Source organism: Kogia breviceps, chromosome 5 (genome assembly GCF_026419965.1).
Source record: "Kogia breviceps isolate mKogBre1 chromosome 5, mKogBre1 haplotype 1, whole genome shotgun sequence".
Classification (NCBI taxonomy): domain Eukaryota; kingdom Metazoa; phylum Chordata; class Mammalia; order Artiodactyla; family Physeteridae; genus Kogia; species Kogia breviceps.
The window spans coordinates 6228418-6253155 of NC_081314.1; the positions used below are offsets into that span (position 1 = coordinate 6228418).

At 44.5% G+C, this 24738-nt stretch overlaps 1 pseudogene; it reads right to left on the bottom strand.

Annotated features, from left to right (window-relative positions):
- Positions 1-3871: 3871 nt before the first annotated feature.
- LOC131757608 (phosphatidylethanolamine-binding protein 1 pseudogene) lies at positions 3872-7002 on the bottom strand (annotated as a pseudogene).
- Positions 7003-24738: the final 17736 nt, after the last annotated feature.

Consider the following 24738-nt stretch of genomic DNA (forward strand, 5'->3'; position numbering starts at 1 on the left):
TGTGTTTATTTCTGGGCTTTTAATCCTGTTCCATTGATCTATATTTCTGTTTTTGTGCCAGTACCATATTGTCTTGATTACTGTAGCTTTGTAGTATAGTCTGAAATTAGGGAGCCTGATTCAGATAATTGCAAAATTACAAAGTTCACTGAAAGAAATGGGGCTGAGATACTGGCGGATTTTGCCAGCCTCCTTGAATTCTTACCTTTTGTCCTGCGTTACATGCCGGGGAAAGGAATTCTGGGATCGTGTGTTATGCTGATCCAAAATTTTTTTAAGTAGTAAAGAAGTTGTAAAACAATGGATACAGGCATATATTTATGTATGTGTCTTGTGTGTAGACATATAGATTCAGGGTTACAAAAAAAAAAAGAAAAGAAAGAAATGGTGCTGAAATCACTCTCCTATACTGCTTTGTGAGAGTGTACATTGCAACAACTTTTAAAGGGCAAGTTGATAATACTATCAAGGGCCTTAGAACTGTGATCTCACTTTAGCAGTCCCATCCCTGGAAACTTATGCTAAGGAAATAACTATGAATGTATACAAAATCTTAGATACAGGGATGTTCATTTCAGTACTGATTATAAACACACACACACACACACACACACACATACACACACACTGTTATGGATAGAACTGTCTTTCATCCCCACCCGACCCCTCCACCCCGACCAAATGCATCTGTTGAAGTCTTAATTCCCAGTAACTCAATGTATTTGGAGATAGAGCCTTTAAAGAGAAAATTAAAATAAAATGAGGTCATATGGATAGGCCCTAATCCAATATGACTAGGGCTTATAAGGAGAGGAGATTAGGACAGAGATATACACACAAAGAGGAAGATGGCCATCTATAAGCCAAGGATAAAGGCCTCAAAATGAAACCAACCCTGTGGACACCTTGGTTTTGCACTTCTGGCCTTCAGAACTGTGAGAAAATAAATTTCTGTTGTTTTTTTGTTATGGCAGACCTAGAAAACTAATACATTTGTACGCACACACACACACACACACACACAAACACGCACATGCGTGCATAAAGAAAAACATTCTAAATGCGGAGCAATAGGGAATTAGTTAAATATGTATGGCTCATCTGCATAATGGAACCCCATTCATCCACTTAAAGTGATATAGATGAATACTGTCATGGAAAACTGTTGTTGATATGTCATTAGGTAATGTAAATTATCAAACAGTATGTATAGTATAATCCTATGTTTGTAAAAAAACATATGTATGTCTACATATATGACAAATATTAGTTTGGTCTGAGATGATACATTCCTTTATGAAAATAAAAAATGGCACCAATGGCAGCTGGACCATTGGAACTTCACTTGAAGTTCCCAAGTGAACATTAATGATATTCACAGAATATAAACAACACTCAGACAAGGCCACTATCATTCATGTTTGGAAGATAAAGACAAAGCCACTCTACAACAACAGAAATGACTAAATACCTTCCAACACGAGAGACTGCTACTTTCTTTCTTTTTAAACTAATGACGACTCTCTCCCACTTTCGTTTTTCCCCTTGCAAGAATTAATTTTTGTACGATATTCATCACCTCATTGCCCCTTCCTCTTGACAGAATCCAATCCAGATTTGATCTCTGCTTCCTTGATTTCTCCTTGAAAGTACAGTAGTACTTAAGAACAGTAGTACTATTAAGTACAGTAGTACTTAAGTACCCCTTATTTGTGGTTTTGCTTTCTGTGGTTTCAGTTAACTGAGGTCAGTCTCGGTCCAAAAATGTTAAGTGGGTAATTCCAGAAATAAACAATTTGTGAAGTTTTAAATTGCACACCTTTCTGAGTAACACGATGAAATATCTTGCCACCCAGCTCTGTCCTAGAGGGAGTGTGGACCATCCCTTTGTTCAATGTGTCCCACCCAGCAGTCACTCAGTAGCCGTGCTTATGTTCAAGTAACCCTTATTTTACTTAATAATGGCCCCAAAGTTCAAGAGTAGTTATTGATGCTGGCAATTCAGACATTCTCTTATTGTGCCTAAGTTATAAATTAAACTTTATCATAGGTATGTAAGTATAAGAAAAAACATAGTATATATAGGGTTTGTTACTATCTGTGGTTTCAGGCATCTACTGGGTGTCTTGGATTGTATCCCCACAGATAAGGGGGGACTACTGTAATCATCAAAAGCCCAAATCCTCTAAGAAACTTCTCCAGACTCCCTCTTACTGAGAGGTTCTATTTTCTGGTGCTTTCAGTCAATGGGCTTTTATAATTCTAAATGAGATAAAATTGGCCCCCTCCCACCAACCAGAACTGGCTGGAAATCCCATCTTCGTTGAGTTTTACATGGTGTGTAGCAAACAGCGGGGCTCCAACTGTTCAGGTCAACGTGGGAGCCCCCGAGGTGCTCATTATCTTTTCTAAGAGGGCAGCTGCATTTCCTCTGTGCCAGGCTGGGTACAAGGATCTTAGGTTGCAGGATAAGGCCAAAGATTTTGGGTTCAGTCCCTCTGTCCCAGAAGCCAGGTCACTACTCAAGGGCTCTCTGGGACTGGGGCGTGGGTCCTCCCCATTAGTGGAACCCACTGCCACTGGCCTCCTCCCTAGTGAACCTTCTATCCTGGTTCAGGCCTCCAGTCTCAGCACCAGCCTCATTCTGGATGGGTGAGATGGTAGCCTTCTAGCACCTCCTAGCTTCTATTTCTAGCTCTGCAACTAAAATGCAATAGTCTGTTGAGCCTGGGAAGCTCAGGCTCCAAACACAGAGTGGGCTTTGGGAATGAAGAAGGAAAAATTACTACTCATTCATTTTCTTTTTCTCATTCCTTTTCTTTTTTGTCTTTTTTTTTTTGGCCACACAGCATGGGGAATCTTAGTTCCCTGACCAGGGATTGAACCCTGGCCCTCAGCAGTGAGAACACAGAGTCCTAACCACTGTACCACTAGGGAATTCCCTCACCACTCATTCTTTTACAGCAGTGAGCTCGGCAGTTCAGTACACATCAAGCTGTGAGCAGTATGCGGGCACACATTCTAGAAAGGGTTAAGAATATGTATATTAAATATTAAAAGTGGATGTCCTGCCATGGTTGAATTGTGGATAATTAAAAATGTTTACGTATATTACTTATTTTAACTTCCTAATTTTTCTTTTTTTCCCTTCTACACATTGTCTTTATTTTTATTCGATTATAAGCAAATAGCAGAATTAACACAACATTCAGCAACTCCAGACGGGCTTTTCTCACACCACAGAAGTGTAATCAGTTTAACAGGCACAGGCTTTCGGATTTCTGCTAGCCTCTTACTCAGCCCTGCAGCTCATCTAGACGGCCAGGCTTGAAGAGCAAAGTGACGCTCTCCCTATTGCTTTTTCCATTATTGCTCTTCGAGGGAGTCAGAGCGGGACACTGACACCCAGTAACCAGCTTGAGGTGTGCCGCACTGGGGGTTAGCGACATGCCAGCCTCTGGTTGTCTTGGTGAGAGACAGAGCCATGAAAACACAAGCCAGAAGATGACATCACACACAATTCTGGGCTCGGGCTCACAAAGGCAGAGGTAATCAATCTTTTTTTTTTTTTTTTTTTTTTTTTCAACCTCCCTTAAAGATTCTCTGATGCTCTGCTCTGCTCTAATACTGTAGACCTGGCCTTTTTACCAGAAGTTTTTTCTTCTTTAAAATCTGAGTTACTATTCTTATATTAATATGTTGGTGACCCTATCATAGACCCAAATTATCCCCCCAAATGGAGTTCAAATTTGATCAAAACATAACCCCCCTAGAATTACAGAGGACACAGGCAGAAGGAAAAGTCACCCCAAACCTAAATCTGACCGCTCAGGTCTTGGGAACGAGGCAGGGGAGAAATCTACATGCATCGCTAAACTGAAACACTGCTTGGGAAACTCTGGGATGGTTTCCATCTTCTAACTCTCCTCTGCTTCCCAGACAGCTGCTCGGGGAGTTTGGGCACAAAGACATCCCACTCAGCCTGGTAACCTGTGCCAGCCACCGGAGCCCAGGGCTTGTACCTTTTACAGAAAGACGCCACCGTGAAATTGCCATGGTGGGCTCCAGATCGGTTGCTGAGAATGGGATCGTCACACTTCAGCGGCCTGTCCTGCCCCAAGCCAGCCAGACGTGGTGGTGAAGGCCTGTGCCCTTGGGGGACCCAGAGCCCACGTAATCAGAGAGGGCCGAGCCACTGCTGATGTTGTTGCCCTTCACCTTGACCACCAGGAAATGGTGCCCTTCCGGCTGGGAGCATCTGGGTAGGTCAAGACCAACGTGTAGAATTTATCTGGATCAAGGCCATTCCCGTGCGATGCTTGGGGGCCGGTTCTTAACCTGGGTGGGTGTCAGCACTTTGCCCATGTCGTCAACCTCCGCCCCGCCGTACTGGATTGGCAGCGGGTGCTGCGGCTGGTCGTCTACCTCCTGCAGGCGCAAGGGTCCCGGCCACTTGCTGAGGTCCAGTGGCCTCACGGGGCCGAGCAGGGCAGACAGCAGGGAAAGTCACGGGACAGCGGCACCGACTCCGAGCGGTCTGCCTCTAATTTTTCTTACATTGAACATTTGCTTTCAAAATAAGAAAAAAGTACGTCATTTATTTTTGACCAATAAAAGGGAAAAACAGAGAATAAGAAGGAGGAAAAAAATGAAAGCAGAAACCAGGGCCTTCTGTAGGGGATGTAGAGGGCGTGTTGGTGTAGAATGAGTTTATGACAAAGCCTGGAGGTTGGCGTTCCCTGGAATCCTGGAGTCAAGGCATGAGCTTTTTTTTTTTGCGGTACGCGGGCCTCTCACTGTTGTGGCCTCTCCCGTGGCGGAGCACAGGCTCCGGACGCGCAGGCCCAGCGGCCATGGCTCACGGGCCCAGCCGCTCCGCGGCACGTGGGCTCTTCCCGGACCGGGGCACGAACCCGCGTCCCCTGCATCGGCAGGCGGACTCTCAACCGCTGCGCCACCAGGGAAGCCCAAGGCATGAGCTTTTTGACTCCGACCTGTACTTGTAAGAATGTTTTAATAAGCGGAATTTTTTTTTTCACCTTCTATCTGTATCAGTGAATACAAAGGGGTTCCATGGAGGAGGTAGAAGGTAGTGGGGGTTTCTAACTGGGGAGAAATGTTCTTGAAAGAGAAATGGCATGACGGTTTTTATCCCTGGTTTCATATTAGAACTGCTGGATACCCCAGACCCACCCCCAGTGATTCAATTGATTATTGATTAAAAGATGCAAGGGATGGGTGAAGGATGGTGTCTGCAATTTTTGTAGGATTGAGCCAATTGCCTGAGACCAGACCACTATACAGGGTTTCCAGAGGTAGTGGCCACTGTTTTTCACTTGTATCCAATCTGGAAAGTCCTACTGACAGATTCCTAGTTAAATCCCAAGAATTGAGCTCCTCAATATGAAATTCTTCTCTTCAGTTTCCCTTAGGGCCACCTTCAGAAGGAAAGGTAGAACAGAGATTATTTCTCTCCGTCAGTGTTTTCTCAAGCACTGTAGGTGTACCCATTGGTACACAAACTTAGCTGATTCCTACAGGGAGCAACATTTTAAGACAGCTTTTAATGGTATACATTTTTTGTACTGTGTATTAGGAAAAATATACTAACGTCCATCAAAGCTGTGATTTCATAGCAGTGGTATTAAGTTTTTTAAAAATGAAATCTATTTATGCAAAAATGCAAGCCAATTGATACACATACCTTAGGTAGATTGCAGTACAGGTGGTACATGGATATGGCAAAAATCAAGATGATATACACGACTTTAGGATACACTGGCAGAAGTTGCTTTGTTAGACCTTTCTGAAATGAGGTGAGGTTCGAGCTGTGATTCAAAGCAGGGCTTCCAAACATTGGACTGAAAATATGTGGAGCTGGCAGAGAGCTTGTGGAAATAGTCATTCCAGTCCTGCCTAGACATTTCAGTCTAGGAGATCTGAGATGGGGCCCTGGGCTTTGTCTTTTCATGAAGGTTTCCTGGTGATTCTGGTGCAGCCAGGTTTGGGAAACTTGAAGAAGGGAGCGATACCTCCTTGGGCCTGAAAGATGAGTAGTTCTTGGTAATTAAACCTATTTTAAGTATTTGCTGGCTGTGAAGTCGATTAACTGTTGTTGACTGTCGTCAGCATGGCTTTGAAACCTTTTTCTTTATTTTCTTTCTTTCTTTATTTGTGGCTGCATTGTGTCTTTGTTGCTGCGCGCGGGCTTTCTCTAGTTGCGGCGAGCAGGGGCTACTCTTCATTGCGGTGCGCGGGCTTCTCATTACGGTGGCTTCTCTTGTTGCGGAGCTCAGGCTCTAGGCGCGCGGGCTTCAGTAGTTGTGGCACACGGGCTCAGCAGTAGTGGCTCACGGGCTTAGTTGCTCCACGGCATGAGGGATCTTCCCGGACCGGGGCACGAACCCGTGTCCCCTGCATTGGCAGGCAGATTCTTAACCACTGCGCCACCAGGGAAGCCCGCTTTGAAAACTTTCAATTTTTAAACTGTGCCTCTGGGTCTCAGCATTGGGAGGGTGTGTGTGTGTAAATTAAAATACACACAAGTGAGCACACTATACCCCCCCCCCCCGGGCACATTTTACTCTGATTTAACCGATTAAACAAACAGGAGTGAGTTAGGCTCAACAGGGCTGCTAGAGCAAAGAAGAAGCTCGGTGCCACCCAGGCATGGGAGTCATAAGGTGCGTATTTCTGGGGCAGAGGAAGCGCTCGGGTGGGAGCTGTTTCACCCCGAATTGATGTTTACTCGGCGAGCTTCAGAGGATTCATTGTGAGGCAGCTGGGAGAGAGGCCCTGGGTGGCAGCACTCTGGGATGGAAACCGTGCTTGGGGCCGCAGGAGTCCTGTGAGAAGGCAATTGAGAGGCGTGTGGGTGAGGTGGGGTGAGAAACCAAGAAGCTGCAGCTGCGCCAGGCAGGGATGAGAAACTGAGAGCAAGCTGGCAGCACCAGAGAGCCACAGCGGCTTTCCTGAGGGGCTGGTAAAATCCTCCTCCCGCATAGCAGCAAAGGGTTACTCCGGGGGATGGGGGAAGCAAAATATTATCCTAGAGGACATTTAAGAAGCAGAATAAATTCTTTATGAAAATCAAAAAGGGCAAATATGTATACATGAAGTTAGTGTATCTTGAATTTCCTGGGGCAGTCCTTAGTTCAATGGCTCTGTTCTATAGTCCGACTGGGTGTTAGGTAATGTTCCCTAATTTTAGGGTAAACATTTGAGAAAAAAAATGGTGCAAGTGTCTGAGGACAGAAGCCCAAGGTGGCATCCAGAAGGCCCTGCTCGGTATGAGCTGGGGCATGTGAGTTGCAGAACCTCTCAGGTTTGGGCAAGAGTGGATTTCTGGACCCCACGAGGTTAAGGGGCCAACTGCCCGAGGCTGGGCCACTCAGCAGGGTTTCCAGAGGTAGCAGCCACTGTTTTTCACCTGCGTCCAGTCCAAAAAGTCCTGCTCATGGATTCCTAGCAAAATTCAAATTTTCCGCTGTCCATCTGACGGATAATTTTCATACCATGTTAAAGAAACCTGGGACAAAGATTTGTCTCCGTTTAGTTTCCTTATCAGTTTCTTCACTCACAGATGCTTCTAAACTATTTTAAGTCTGTCAGTCTCCTTTCGCTGTTCTTCTTATATATGTTACAGGATTGGGGTGAAATTTTCAAAGGTGTTGGCCTTATGACAGTTTGGTTACATTGTGGAATAATTTTAGAAACTAAATTAATCGGATTTAGGGGGACATAACATAGAGGTTACCAAAGCTTGTCCACTAGGTGTCACCCTTTATCCAATTAAACCTTAGTGGTGTTTATAAATAGAAGTACACGTACACAGTATTTATTTCCTTTGGTTTCGGTAAACATGAATAACAAAATGTCCCCACCTGTGTGTTCTTAAGTCTCTTACTGGTGACCTCTGCCATAAAAGGGGACCTTCTATCAGTTCTCCGGAGAACTCAGTCCTGTCACAGAGGTTTGTTCTGAGACCTCTTGGGAGGTGCAGGCTGGCCGCCTGAGTCGGAGCCTTCTCAATTCATCGATTGCTTTTGATGACACTGGACCCTTTGGAGATCACAGTGGACTCTCTTGCGATGAGAGCGAATGTTTCCAAAATGCCCGCTTGCTGCTTCGGGGAGTGCTGTCTCCGGGACGTTCCAGGCAGCACTCTCACCAGCTCCATCTGTCCATAAGCCCGGCGCGCTGCCGCCCGGGTGGGCATCACCGCAGGGCGCGAGCGGAGCCCCTTCACCCTACGGAGTGAGCCCGAGGATGGGCGACGTTCGGAGACGGCTCAGCCCGGGGTAGGGGGGTGGAGGGGGGGGCGGGTGTCGGGGAGGCCACCTCTTCACGGCCGCCACCCTGAGGCAATGCAGGCAAAATCGCTGCTAGCAATTTCGAATTTCAGAATTTGAAATTATTTGCATTAGCTAGGAGGATTGACCAAACTCGATTCGTTTCTCTTTTGCACTGCCTTCAGGGATAAAAACGGACGTACAGTTTAGAGTTTACAAGGAAGGGACAATCTGATTCAGAGAGATTGTACTTCTAAATAAAAATACGTTTTATTATTATTCAAAACATGTTCTTTCTCTAAAATGGAAGTAGTTCACCCTCAGAGAAGAAACAGGGTACTAATAACACTTTTATGTCCCACTTTCCAGTTCAGGAGGTTGTCTCAAATCCTTTACCCGGTGTTATCTTCAGCAAAACCCCGGGTGTTGGGGATTACTGCTACTAGGTTTCTGACTGGGCCTACAGCTGAAATGTCCCAGGCTTGCTAAGCTGGAATTTTAACCCAGACCATCTGACTCCAAAAATTATAATATCCATTAAACCAGTGGTTCTTAACCAGGCTGTGCATCAGAATCTCCCGGTGAGCTTTTCAGTATATATACTCCCAGACTCACCCTGGACCTTCTCGGTCAGAGTAACCTGGGTGATATTGGGTTCGTTCGATACCATGTCAGGTAGTGATGGATGTTTGGGGAAGAAAAAAACAAAGCAGAATGAGGGAGTAGAGAGTGACAGGAGGGGCTGTTTTAGAAAGGAGCAGCTGGGGAAGGCCAACCTCTCCAAGGAGGGGGCATCTGAACTCAGACGCTATTGAAGCCAAGCAGTAAACTTTGTAGATGTGGGTGGGAAGGGTGTTCTAGCAGAGGGAATAGCAGGTGCAAAGGCTCTGAGGCAGGAGTGTGCTTGGTGTGGAGAAACAGCGAGGAGACCAGTGTGGCTGGAGTGGGGTTGAGGGGAGAGTGCTAGGAGATAGGTCACGAGGCAGCCGGGAGCCAGATGTTAGGCCTTCAACTGGTGTTGCACAACTTTTTTTTTTTTTTTTTTTTTTTGTGGTACGCGGGCCTCTCACTGTTGTGGCCTCTCCCATTGCGGAGCGTAGGCTCCGGACGCGCAGGCTCAGCGGCCATGGCTCACGGGCCCAGCCGCTCCGCGGCATGTGGGATCTTCCCGGACCCGGGCACGAACCCGCGTCCCCTGCATCGGCAGGCGGACTCTCAACCACTGCGCCACCAGGGAAGCCCGGTGTTGCACAACTTTTAAAACAAGTGCATGTTAACGTTCTCACTCCTCTAATGCTCTTCCCCCACTCCCCACTTTTACCTTGCTGAGCAATGAAAAGGAAAAACAGGGAAGATAAAAGCACAGCTAAAATACAGCCCCGATGAGCTGCCGCCATTGCAATCACCATGAAGCTGCAGCTCAGCGCTGTTAGGGAGACCAAGAGGACTGAAAATGGTTAGTGGTGAATGAGTAGCTGCTAATTTGATAATCACCGTGAATCCGAGTGAAACAGATTTGTTCACCTCACTGTCTACAATGTACTTTTATTTGTGATTGAATTGTAATTTCCATTTAAAATCATTATAGGGAAACAATACGTTCCCATCACGCTCACTTAAGCACCATCCTGGAGTTTTTAGTTTTGCTTTAACATTAAATCTGGTCATGCTGTCTTTCATTCCTATCTTCAGGGCTCTCTCTTAAGTAGATGCTGTTCTTTTCCTTGTGTTTATAACATGGGGGCAAACTACACATGCTTGGAGAAGTGATGATCGTGTTTTGTTTCTCAGGGAAGTGCAGATTGGTTACATTTGAAAATTTCTCTCAAGAGAGTTAAATATCTCCCATAATTTTTTGGAAAAATCTTTCATATAGATAAAGTTAAAATACATATTTATTAAAGCAGGAATAAAATGCCATATCCACAAAGTTTAAATCCAGTATTGTAGTGGATCTTACATAATTAAGCAACTCACCATGATGAATACAGTTACATTAGATAGCATTAATGTTTATTTTCCATATGCTCAGATTTATTATTTTAACTTCCATATAAAAATAAAATAATATGCTATAATTGGTCACTTGCTTAAGCCAGCTGAAAAAGTCAGATGAGAGATGGTTCCAGAGGAAAACTGAAGGTAACTTTGCCTGTTACAGGCACCGTCACGAGCCCGCTCTCTGGTGGCTGAAACACACAGGTTAGGGATGACTTCAGAAAACACAAACACTTTTGTGACCTCAGAATACCTCAGTAAAGAAGCAGGTTTGTGAAACTGGATGCAAAATGTGATCCTGTATTTGTTAAAACAAAATCATATGTCTACATATGCATTCAATAACATCTAGAATGATACATTCACCCTGATGCCACATTGTAATGGTATTTTTTTAATGGAGGGTGGTTTCTGGGTGATTTCATTTTATTTTATTGCTTATTTGTACTTCCTAAGATGAACGTATATTTGTATAATAAAGAAAAACGTGTACAATAAAGTTTATATATATACTTTTCTGTCGTAGAAAAAACACCACTAAAAGTTATTTTTTAAAAATTAGGACTTCCCTGGTGGTCCAGTGGCTAGGAATCCACCTGCCAATGCAGGGGACACGGGTTCGATCCCTGGTCCGGGAAGATCCCAGATGCCGCGAAGCAACTAAGCCCGTGTGCCACAACTACTGAGCCAGCATGCCACAACTACTGAAGCCCATGCGCCTACAGACTGTGCTCCACAACAAGAGAAGCTACCACAATGAGAAGCCCACGCATCGCAACGAAGAGTAGCCCCCTCTCGCTGCAACTAGAGAAAGCCTGTGCGCAGCAATGAAGGCCCAGTGCAGCCATAAGTAAATAAATAAATAATAATAATTTTTTAAAAATCACATGTTGAATTATTGACTCATACTTATTTTACTTCAACTCACACTTTGCCTTCCACAGTGGAAAACAGTAGCTTGATTCTTTTTTAATTTTTCCTGTTTTTATTATAATTACTCCAACTCTACGCCACAGAGGAAGGGACAATTTTTTGACTGTTCAGTGTCTTCTGGAGTTAGGCTCAAGGAGCTCTGGCTTCTGGACAACTCTGTCCGCTCTATTCCTTCTCTCCACTAGAGGGCAGCAGATGACAGAAGGATTCATGGGCCATAAAGGCTAACTTTCTGTGTTGACAGCTTTTGCGGTGAGAAACGGTCCAGGCGTAGCTGGCTGGGTGTCACCGTGACTCTGTCATTCAGAAAGCCATCTGGTTTATTTGTATTAGTGCAAATTAAAAACAGAACATTTCCCTCTTCTCCAAACTATGGGGAAACAAAATTAACTTCTGCCTCATTATTAGGAGTTTCTAAGGATGCCAAAGACACAAATCTACACACTTAGGAACAGGACTTGCACCAAACACGTTTTTTTCTTCATAAACTTGTATACTATGCACTATATATCCTTGGGCGTTCTGGTTAAGTAAATTGGAGGCAGGATCTGATATAAAGCTGAGGAATAAAACATAGGTAAACCATTCTTGCCCTCAAGGTGTGAAATCAAAAGCCAATATGGTTTAAATTGTACATACATTTAAGGGGATGTAAAGGAGTGGTGATTAGTAAAGAAAATGTTAGGGGAAGTAAGTTTGACTTTGAGTTAGGATTTGAAGAAAGTAATGCCTGCAGATTAGAGTGTAGGCCCAATGAAAACTGGTGGCCCCTGAATCCAGGCTGTAGAAGTACTTACTTTGATCAGAAGAATGCTTTAAATTAAAAAAAAATTATTTATTTGGCTGCATTGGGTCTTAGTTGTGGCATGCGCGATCTTCGTTGTGGTGCGTGGGCTCCAGAGCACGTGGGCTCAGTTGTTGCGGCGTGGACTTAGTTGCCCCGAGGCTTGTGGGTTCTTAGTTCCCTGACCAGAGATCGAACCCTCGTTCTCTGTATTGGAAGGAGGATTCTTCATGACTGGACCACCAGGGAAATCCCTGAATGCTTTAAGTTTTTTAAACTTTTATTTCTTTAAGTGGGGCTTGGACTTGTTAGTTTGCTACATTCCCCACTATCCCCTACGGTGCATCCAGCTTGGGACACATTTCTCATACCTTCCTGGCCCCAGTCAAAGAAAAATCATCTCTTCGTCTGCAATACAGAGTTGGAGTAATTATAATAAAAACAGGAAAAATTACAGAGGAATCAAGACATTTGCGATTGCAACGCTGGCTTAGAGAAACTGGGCGAGGAGGCAGGAAGGAGGAGGAGAGAGTAACCCAGGAGCCACAGCACGTGTACTGCTCCCAGAAATGGGAGCAGGTAAGTGGTGTGGAGGGCGTGAGGGGGCGGGACTGGGATATATAGCCTCGGTTGACTCACACCAAGGGGCCATGTTACAAAATAGGTTACAAGGAGTTGAGGGTGGTGGTGGTGATGGTGATTTGAGGTGTAATTTAGATCTGGTACTGCCAAAGAGAACCCTGTAAGTGCTTGAGGATGAGAGAACCAAGAAGTCTTGAAAGAAGATGCAGTAATCAACCTGGAAAAGTGCTGGAGCATCTATTTCCTGTTCTCTCTGATATCTGTTTTCTCTATGGGTTTTGACGACTAGAATTAATCTGCTGAAAAGAAACGGTGAGGGCTTCCCTGGTGGCGCAGTGGTTAAGAATCCACCTGCCAATGCAGGGGACACGGGTTCGAGCCCTGGGCCGGGAAGATCCCACACGCCGCCGAGCAACTAAGCCCGTGCGCCACAACTACTGAGCCTGCGCTCTGGAGCCCGCGAGCCACAACTACTGAAGCCCGCGTGCCTAGAGCCCGTGCTCCGCAACAAGAGAAGCCACCGCAGTGAGAAGCCTGCGTGCTGCAATGAAGACCCAACTCAGCCGTAAATAAATTAAAAAAAAGAACGAAACGGTGAAACCTGGAGTCAAACATGACTGACACGCGTGGGTGCTGCCCTCATCCCCATTCTAGACCTCACCACTTACTTGTGTCCCCAGAAAAGCTGGGGGCTTGAGAGAATCAGCACCTCACATCTAGGAGATAGGACTCTCCTTGCACGATCGTGGTGGCTCACTGAGGGCACAGGTCTTCAATCACTGCCCTTTCGTTTTCTCATTATAATTTAAACGGACCGCACAAGGCAGCCTTAGAAGATTCATTCAGCATTCGTCCAATGATTGAAGCTCAGAAAAGAAAGGCCAAGACGCAGTTTTTATAAACGGACCAAGCTGCCAACCAAGCAAGCTGGACTCCTGAGTGGGGAGTATAGGTCGCACCGCAACACGGGAGGAAATAGTGGGGTGGGAAGGGTGAAGACGAGCAAAGACTGCGAAGTGCTGCAAGCTTAGACGCGGGTTCCGACTCTAACTCCGCCCTTTCCTAACTGAGGGACCTTAAGAAAGCCATTAAACTTCTCTGAGCATCAATGTCATTTGCAAAATGGTCACACAGGGATGTGTCTGGCAGGATTCTTTGCAACATTAAATGAAGACAGTGTCTGTGCGTGTCGGCCACATCTTCGTTCCGACCCGCATCCCGCGTGGAAATCACTCCCGTGAATCCCGAAGTCCCGTCCGCGAGAGGGAGCCCTAAGTCGGAAGGCGCAAAGTCTCAGAAACGCAGCACCAAGAGCGCATCTCTGTGAGAAGAACCGCGGAGAGCATCTGGTCTGACGTTTCCTTGATTAACTCAGTTAAAACTCTGAACGGTTCACATGCCGTTTTCAGGCGGTTTTGATTGCCAGAGCATTTCGCTGTTGCTCTGTCATCCAAAGAAGAATGATGTTTCGGGACCCAGAGGCTGCTTCTCGAGGAAGTAGGCAGAGGGCCGGCCGCCCACTGTGATGATTTGGCGGGCGCAAACGACTCCGCTTACCTGCCACGGAGCCTGCAGGACTTCACTGGAGCCCTGTGGCTTTGACACGTCACCGTGTTCTCTCTGGAGTCATTTGGCTAGCGGCTATCTCCAGCAAAATCGTACTTTTCAACACACCTGAGGGATATGATACACACCCCCCTCCTTAACAGTACGATTGTCTGGGGAAGGAAGAAAGTTGATTGGGGAGAAATGATGGCTCTGGATGACTGAAGCAAGCCCCCAGCAGCTGCTTCTGCTATATCACAATTTCCTGTAGAAAACCTCAGTCAGGAATCTAAGCTAATAATAAAGTAACCTACTCAATAACTAACTAGAAAGGCCCACCTTGTTAGACTTTACCTCATCCTTAGATAAAGACCTGGTTTGGAGGGAATTGTGGATGGTTGGTTAAGAGGCAGGATGTCACTAAGTGTGGTTTCATAGTTTCACAGCGTAACGAAGAAAATGTCTCTTTTTTCTTAGTCCTTGAAATGAGGCCCAGAACTACTTATTAACCTCTAAAATTCTTGGTGGCTTGTTTAAAGCTCAGCCATAGATTCCTAAGGACATAAGCAGCATGGATGAGGGAGGTGAGACCGAAGCTTGGGGTGGTGTGGGAAGGAGTGGAGGCATAGGGTGGAGATTCAGAAGTGAAAGGAACCAGAGCAACTGGCTTTTAGGCGGCAGTAAGAAAAAGAGCACTGCGATTACTGCCAGGGTTGATGGGCACTGGTAGCCGGCGGCAGGGTGGGGCTAAGGCAGCGGCGGGAGGCACCTAGGTGCTACGTTTAAGGAGGCACCCACCGTCAAGCGCATACGAGTGCAGGGTGGGCACCCGGGGGGTGAGTGCCTCCTTAAATTTTGCATCTTGGGTGCTTGGCTTGCACATGCTCGTCCAGGTCCTAGAGGCGGAGTAAAATGGAGAGATAGTCTGGTTTCTCCAAGACACTCGCAAAGAGGTTCTGATAAAAATCGAATCAGCACAACTCGGGGAAAAGAAAGTCTCAGGTGAATACCAGGCTTATAATATAGCAAAAAGTAACGATCACGGCTTAACAAGATGTAAACATTTGTCATTTCAGGTAAAAAAGAAAAAAAAAAATCTTCCTCCAAATTAGGGTCCGTTTGTATTCCAGGTGTGAGGCTAGAGAGCTGAGATTTGTTTCCTCCTCCTTTCTTTTTCCTTTTCTCTTTCAACCCTTCCCTTCTATTCCTTTCTCCCCTTTTTCCTTCTGCTCTGTGTGACGCTACTGAAGTGATGGCCCTTGTTTTTTTCCCCTTCCTTCTTCCTTTGCTTCCGTTGCTTATAACAGATTCGGAGGGAAAAAAAGAATCAAATATCTGTTTCACAGCCATTTCATAAACAATACTGGCTCCTTTCTTTTGATACCACTAGGCAATGAAAAGCACTGTAGGAGGACATTTGTGACAGTATAGTGATGAATTCATGACGCCTCCATAGCATCGACTTGAAACAGACCCACTGTGTTTCTCTGCATTTAGCCGAGACCAAACCAGAATGAATGCCCACGGGTGCTCAGCTGGATACATGAAACAAAGAGGTTTTCTATTTTGTGATGAAAGGAAAATAATTTGGGTAGAAAAACCCTACCTCAGATCAGAAGTTGAGTTTGTGTTTGTTTCAGCCAAACTGCTTCAAGCCCTGTCATATACTTCCGTGGACCTTGATTGTTGCGGAAATGTTTTTAAAGCCTTTCAGGTTTTTTGTTAAACCTCTCCGGAAGTTTATTTCAAAATGGAGTTACTAACACAGCTTTCCCAACATTAGATTATATTCAACCTTCTTTGCTTTCAAACAACTTGAACTTTTGGAACCAAGTCTCTGTTTTAAAAATTGCATTTTGAAATAGTCTCATCTCACGTTGAAACGGCTTTGCAGGACGTTATTTTAAAATCTGATAAGGATAGAAAATATTCCAGTTTATCGCAACAGGAGGAAGGATTAACATAGCTTATACCATTCTTCTTTTTCTTGTTATTTAAAACTTTTCATGATCAAGGATACGCAACATATTGCATGAAAACAAGAAAACAAACTTTCAGCCGGAGCCGGAAGCCCGACGTATGCTGCTGTGTAGAATGCACACGACACAACGGTGGGGAGTCCATTCACATCAGAGCCATTGCACATTTGTATATTTATTACAATAATTCCCTAGCAAATAGCTTGGAAACATTTTAGGGATGGAGCTTCCCCCTTCCTCCTTCAATTTGCAAAAAGGTGACATCTGGGAAAGCAGTGGCCCCGATGCTGAGTTAGTACGTAAAAGGTTTATTTTTGCCCCTTTGGTCTTAGGCCTCTGGCTGAATCGAAATGATTAATCAGGATTGGTTGTATCCTACTGTGCTTAAACTTAGGACCTTTCTCCCAACTTGTGGGTCATTCCAAAACAAACACATCAAAAAACAAAACACGGGGTATTTGCATTCTTCAGTTCCCCCTTGTTTCCATTTGCCTTCTCCTGAGCCTGAACTGCTTCTTCTCCTCATTCACCTTAGTTCATACTTCATGCTAGATGTTGTTCTAAGCTCTTGAGGGATGCTAGCTAATTGAGTCTTATACGTTAATCCTTTTTTTAGGGATGAGGAATCGAAGGCCCAGAGAGGAGAAGTAATCTTCCTGTGGTTACACAGCCAGTCGGTGGCATAACCAGGATTTGAACTCAGGCAGTGTGGCACCGAAGTTCCTGCTTTTAACCACTCTGCTCTTCTGCCTCTTCTGAGTTGGTCTCTTTTCCCTGAAGCCTGGGCCACTGTCTGAGGCCCTATTTTAAACAGCTCTGGCCATCCACGGCCCCATGGTGGATCTGCCCTCCTTCACTGTGCCACCCAATCAGATTTCCTCTGGGCACTGTCATTTGGTGTCTCGCTACGCCTCCTTGAGGACCAGCCTAATTTGGATCAATTCCCTTAGCCCCGGTCCCTTCCAATTCCAATTTTCTGCTATTCTCCATCGCGTTATAGCTTGAGGTCTCATCACACCTTCTGGTGGACCCCAGCCGCCTGTGACAGATGAAGGATGGGTGAGGGCAACTGCTGTTGAATTTGTTTTTACCTCCTAGTGTGCCAAAGCCTCAGGAGTTTGCCATGGGCTGTGTTGGCTTGACCAGGGTGTGGGGGCACAGGAAGTCTCCTTTGTTGGTGGAAAGATAAATTGGTGCAACTGCTCCAGAGGGCAGTTTGGCAACCTCTGCCACACACTTTCAAACTTCAGTTAGACTCTGACCACATCTTAGCACCTCCGCTCCTGCCACGCACGCAGCTCTGAGTCACCACATCTCTCACCCGGGTTGCTGCAGTAGACGCCTCTCCCATCTCCCTGCTTCCACTCTTGCCTCCCAAACTGTATTCTCAACACATTCTCTCTTCTCAGTACATTCAGAGCAAGTATTTTAGAACAGAAGCCAGATCATGTCACATGTCTTGCTCAAATCCTTCCATTGGCTTCTCATTTAATTCAGAGCAAAAGCCAAAATTCCCGTAATGGGCTACAAGGCCCTACATGACTTGGCCCCAGCACTTCTTTGGTCTTATGTCTTATTCTGTCCTTTCTCCTCCCTCTGGCTCCAGCCACACGGGTCTACTTGCTGTTCCTTGGATGTATCAGAGATCCTTCCATTCTAGAATCTTTATATGGGATGTTCCTTCTGCTTAGAACAGTCTTCCCGAGATATCTGCAGGGCCAAATCACTTACTTCCTTCAGGTCTTTGAGGAAATATTACCTTCTCAATGGGGCCTTCACTCAGCACTCGATTTAAAATAGCAAACACTTGATCCGGTTCCCTTTTACTTTTCTCTACTTATTTATTTATTTTTGCCGTACGCGGGCCTCTCACTGTTGTGGCCTCTCCCGTTGCGGAGCACAGGCTCCGGACGCGCAGGCTCAGCGGCCACGGCTCACGGGCCCAGCCGCTCCGCGGCACGTGGGATCCTCCCGGACCGGGGCACGAACCCGTGTCCCCTGCATCGGCAGGCGGACTCTCAACCACTGCGCCACCAGGGAAGCCCTCTCTACTTATTTTTAAAGCTGTTATCTAACATACTATATGACTGACTCATTTGTTTTGGTTTTGTCTGTTTCTTTCCATGTGATGTAAGCTCTACAGGGCAGAAATTAATTTTTCTGTTTTGTTTATTGACAGTGCCTGGCAAGCTGTCAAATATTTATTTATCAATACATTTAAAAAATACTTATTGGATATTTTTTGAATTGATTGAATGGTATTTGACTCAACAGTTCCACTTCTAGGAATTTATTCTATGACACACACATGCACAAAGTGACATAAACACTGAGAGCCACTGAACATTATTCACTGTATGAAAAGACTGAGAATCTATCCCAAGAGATTGAGTGCTACCTGAAGGGCCTATTGGACAAAGTCTCAAACCAGATAGGAATAAAAGTTGCTTCTTGTTCCCACTACCTCCTAGAAAGTGGGGGCTGATGTGAAGACCACGTTGGTTATAGTCAAAAACCACATTTTCTTTGCACCCCTGAGTAAAAAATTGGAATTGTCTACCTGTGTGGAGTTGTACTTTTCTTATTTCTCCCAAATTAGTGAATAAGCTTCAATGTTGAGAACAAAGAAGTGTTCACATGATGAAGAAAGCCGCCCAAAATTAAGGTCAGACACTTCCCTTTGGGCTTCCCGAGAGGTGCCAAACTGGGGCTGTCCCCTCAATCGTCTCCTCTGCCCCCACATGCTTACATAAACAGATTATAGAATAAGTCCAGTGGTCAAGGTTCTGTCTCCCAAGATATGGTGCAGGGGCTCCAGAAAACGCACTCTTAGGATGGGGGCTCCTGTAAGAAGTGGCATTTCCTTTCCTGGATGGACGTAGGCCCATCTGCAAGCTCACTGGGGTGTTGCCATTGGAGTGAAGCTCACTTCCTGGGAGAGCCTGAAAGTTGCTCCAGGGGCTTGGGAGATAATCTGAAGCCAGTGACTACTGCGTATCTGGGAATTTCTGTAAGCAGGAGGCCTGCAGGGATCATCCACTGCGGCAAGGTGAGAAGGGATGGGGGTCGTTTGCTTGGCAAGGGGAAGGGGGCCACCCCATCTGCAGCTCTCCATGCCCTTAAGAAAAATGGAAGGTGAACGCACAGAGTACTAGATCTTCATGTAAAAGAGCATGAGGGAGACAGTTGAGAGTGTAGGCTAAGGGACTGTCCAGGCAGCATCTGGTCCAAGTGGGTATACAGGGTTTGGGGACTGTATTAGTTTGTTAGGGCTGCCATAACAAAATACCACAGACTGGGAGGCTTAAACAACAGAAATTATTTTCTCACGGTTATGAAGGCTAGAAATCCAAGATTAAGGTGTTGGCAGGTTTGGTCTCTTCTGAGGTTTCTCTCCTTGGCTTGAAGATGGTTGTCTTCTCACTGTGTCCTCACATGGTCTTTCCTCTGTGTGTGCAGCCCTGGTGTCTCTTGTATGTCTAAATTACCTCTTCCTAAAGGGACACCAGTCAGATTGGATTAGGGTCTAACCTAACAGCTTCATTTTAACTTTTTTTTTTTTTTTTTGTAACGTAAAACCTTTTTAAAGACCCTATTTACAAACACAGTCACATGCTGAGGTACTGGAGTTTTGGGCTTCAATCCATAAATTTGGGGGGGACACAATTCAGGGACCTAGTCTTTCAGTGGGGCTGGAGGGAGACAGAGGTGCCACTTTCCGAGATGGCTCTCAGCAATGCAGGAAGACATGGGGAAGCTGAGTGCCATTCCAAGAAAATCATCCCACCTGCGGGGAGACCCCCCTCATCAGCAGAGGCTACCAGTAGCAGGTGAGCCAGAGAAAGACCAGAGAGGCCTCCTAAGCACCCATAACTTGCCAATAATGTAAGACAGTCTTTGCTTCTCTTCTTCCTCCGACCCCCCGACTCAATCCAAAATGCCCCATCTGGAAAAGGAATCAAACGCCCACTTCCTCCACCCAATGAAAGAGCTTCTTCCCAACTCCAAGTCCCTTGAGGCAATGCCAGGTCTGGGGAGAAGAGAGGAGATGAGATTTAAATTGAATATGAGGTGGGGGTTTAGAACAAATTAAAATGCAATTTAACTGAAAGTGGCAAGAAAGTTATAGGACCTGCCTAAACAGTTGTACAGGAGGAGAAAGGAGATTCTTCAGAGCTCAGTGGAATATAGTGCTTGAAAAAAATAGAGCTATCTCAATTTAAACTCCACTGAGTTGATATTTCTCAACAAACTCGATATCTATCTCTCTAGACAAATAAAGGAGCATGTCTTGGAAAACACAACAAACTGTTTTCAGTAGTTATTTCTGGGAAAGGGGAATTCGAGATGGGAGTTGGTGTGGGAAGAAAATGTACCGTTCACTCTATACCCTTTTGAACTTTACAAAAAATACCATGTGCAAGTGTTACTTAAAAAAAAAACAATTTAAAACTAATTAGAATCATATGATACTAATAGAACAAAGACTGAGTTAAGAAATTGTCCACAAAGACGCATGTCAAATCCAAATATGTTAAAGGAGTTTTTCACCAGTGGGAAAAAATAATTATTGTAAGTTAAACCGGGGAAACTGTAATGGAAAGAAGGTGAGGTTTGCTGGATGTGAGGAGAAAATCTTTCCTAAGAATTTGGATAAAGATCTATAGAAGATGGAGTAAGAGAGACTTGGACCAGCGCTCCAGTGTTAGAAAACAATGTTAACCGCTGATGCTGTTGCTTGAAGGGAGATAAATGTTGTGACAGATGCCTGCAAAGAATTTGGCAAGGAATGGGGTTCCATTTGGTATAATGCACTTCAAGGTTAAGCTCTTCTGTGTCATGTAGATGTGGCATGTTTTTGGCTCAGTGCTAAACCTTGGGGCTTGGGATTGATATAATTGTGGAAGACATTAAGTCAAGCGGCAGTGCACAATGATTTGGCCAGTAACATTTGAAATAATATCTCACACATATGTTCAAGCAATAGAAATCACTGCCAAAATACTGGGAAAGGATTCCAGCAAAATAGGAAGGAAACAGAGAGGCGTCATTTATGTTAACACACCATAAGTTTATGCATGGATCATTATTTCCCCTTATATGATTAATTCTATTCTCAATGCGTTGAGCAAATAACAATTGAGAAATCATCACAAAAATTGTGAAATCATCCACATTCTGTGTGTACAGACAGAAGCTTAAGAGTGTGATCATAATCTCATCATCTTCCTGGAACTGAATTAAGCCTGGATAGGAGTTCTGATGAGATGAGGTGCAAAACTGGACGTCAGAATGGATGCAACAAATGTGGCTAGTCCACACTGGCTGCCACAATTCTTTCCCCTGATAGTCAGAGATGAAAGGGGAAAAACTATAAAATAGTATGATAAATAGTAAAAAATGCAGGTTTCTGCCTTGTTTCAGAAGGAGCCTTTGCCATTGAGGAGCACGCTCCAACGACTCTACTGGATCTTAAAATAATGCAGCTATTGGCTTATCTTGATGCTTGTTACTCATTCAAGCCACCGATCTGATGGGGGTCAGGCCAGTTACGTTGCATAGGAAGTGTCTCCCCAAGGGAGGACTCGTATACTAACTCCTCTTGGCTCGTATACACGCTATTTCCGTTGGATATGAAAATGGAAGTTTTTTGTTTGTTTACTTAAAGGCTGGATTATGTGAGATGTCAGGAAGCTACTGTTTCACTCAACTTATCATTTCAGCTTTTTGGTGAGACTTGCAGCTCTGAAAAGTATTTGTTTTTGAAGAATCATCAACAAAAAGGCTAGAGCATCCACTGTAGGGAGCTGGAGAAGAAGCAGCCAGGAAAGAGGGAAGAAACAGGGTCTCCAGCCTGCCCTGATGTGAAGTAGGCTCATTTGACCATTCTGAGGTCAAGCATTGTGTTGAGCATTTTAAAAACAACATAAAACTGTGGAGGGTAGATGAAGTAGATACTGGCTAGTTTTTTTTTTTTTTTTTTTTTTTTTTTTTGCGGTATGCGGGCCTCTCACTGTTGTGGCCTCTCCCGTTGCGGAGCACAGGCTCCGGACGCACAGGCTCAGCGGCCATGGCTCACGGGCCCAGCCGCTCCGCGGCATGTGGGATCTTCCCGGACCAGGGCACGAACCCGTGTCTCCTGCATCCGCAGGCGGATTCTCAACCACTGCGCCACCAGGGAAGCCCACTGGCTAGTTTTTGTCTACGCACCATTCTTCTTCTCATTTATGGGCAATGTATTCCATTTCCTTCTGGGAAACCTTCCTCTTCTACTGTCGATTAAGGTGCTTTGACTGAGGCTGCGCCCTCTTCAGCTCCAGGAGTGGGCACTTGACATGGGTCTAAGTCAGTTAATAAACTCTCCTGGGTCACAGTGATTGCTTCAGACTCCAGGAAGAGGCACAGGGTTCAAGTGGAGCCAGTCATAGTGAAGTCCTGGTCTGAATAGAGCTGACTGGTAAGGAGCGGTGCTCTCTCTCTTCTGAGGGATTTGAATGAGGAGGGATGCGGTAGGCAGAAACTGTTTTAGACATCTTGCCACCCTGTGGGCGGCGGTGGTGAGGCCTGTCTAGAATGTAGCAGCACAGTGGAAGCATGGAGAGAAGCGGGTCCTGATGAAAGCTTTTGCGTTTTTTTAACTTAGTTATGCCTGAACCGAAAACTGCAAATTGATATTTTCAGTAATGTGACCTAACATATTCCACCTTCTTTATCCAAACGTTTATTTTGCTCCAGGCATTTTGAGTGAGGGCTTCTGTCACATGCAACAGAAGGATCCCTACCTGTTACCGTAAAGTATTATGAGATAATGATAAAAATTTGAGGTGTAGAAGAAATTAAAAGGAAAAACAGAATCTAAATATGACAATTAAATCCCAGTAAAGACAAAAGATTGGGAGCTGAAACTATGGATAAATAGGTGATTTAAAATAGAGATACAGAGAATCAAAGTTTAAAAATATAACAGAAAAAGAAGATATGCACATAAAAGACTAAAACCCATGATATAAAGGTTTAGGATATTAAGGTAGAGGGGATTAAGGATTAAGAAAAGGAATTGGAAACAGTAAAGATAAAACTGAAGATTAAAAACCTCAGAAGAATAAAAGTAGTTATGAAGAAATATTTTTGAGAGAAAACAAAAACAAATACCTTAAAGATTGGAGAGAGTGATAGGAAAAAAAAAAAAATAACCCAGTCCAAAGTAAATCAGTGAGAATTCACACAAAGTTCAAGGTGGTGACTGAAAAAATTCTCTTGATCGGATATCATTCAGTGGGGCAAAGAGCCAAGAAGGCAGAAAGCCCATAGCTTGAGTGGTATCTGCAGATACACAGGGTCTGTCTGCTTAATACTGACACATGGCAGAGCAGTGGGGAAAGAAACCACCAGCCTTCTCTCATCCTTGGGAAACTTGAAAAGTCAGTGTCACTCACCTCCCTCCACCACCACACACGACAGGTCTAGTTCTTTATTGTCTGAAAATTTGGAACCTTATGTGTGCAGCCAATAGAGCCTAGGTATAGTCAGTTAGACAACTGGCAGGAAAAGCAGGGAGTCACTCGATACATGTTTTCAAGTGATTTTCTTTTAAAGGAGAAATACTTGGAGAATATGCTGGAAATAAAGTAGCCCAGCTATAATTAAAAATGAGATGATTCAAAATGAACACTTCATACTCATCAAAAGTCTGAAAATATTAAGTATTATTGAAAACGAGGGGAAGTAAAAACTCATACACTGCTGGTGGCAATATAAAGTGGTATACCACGTGAGAGCAACTGGACTATATCTAGTATAATCAGAGATCCCTACATGCTTAGATATATGCCTTAGAGAATGCTTACAAATATGCATAATTAGACATACCACAATTACTCATAACAGCTAAAATGTATATGAAACATATTAGTAGAGGAATGAATAAAAATTGTCGTATACTGAATATATAGAGCAGTTAAAATGAATAAACTATTGTAATTATCAATGTGAATGAGTATAGAAAACATAATGCTAAATGAAAAAATAAGTTGCAGATTCGTAGGATAGGCTAGTGTTTACGTAAATTTTTAAAACACCCCACACTACTATTTTTACTTCGGGACAAATACACATGTAGTAAAAGTATAACCATATGGAAAGAAACAACAGACACCATATTCAGAGCAGAGGAATAAGGCAGGAGGAAAGATTTGGGAAGATTACAAAAGGAGTTTCAAATATAACTATAATGTTCTTTTACTTAAAGCAAACCTGGTGAGGAGGGGACAGAAGTGAGAGAGGAGAGAACAGCACTTGCTGAAAGCATTGCTGTAGGAGTAGAGTGGCTGCTCTAGTTTTTGGTTGGCAGCGTCTTTGCATTTTGGAGCCAGGGCAGACAGTGGGGAAGGGCAAAGCATCTTTCTACCTTCTTTTCAGCCATCGGGTTTTCTGCAGCCCCGTGCCAACACATTCATGGGTCACCAGCTTTATTTCTCAATCCAATTCTGAGGGCTCTGCAAGTAGCTGCCATTCTCCCAGATTTTGCCAATTCATTGTCAGTTTTAGTTGTCTATGCTGTGAGTTTCCAACATTTTCTGGGGTCTTTTAAATTATCTGTCTGTATTAGTCTGAGTAGGCTAGACTA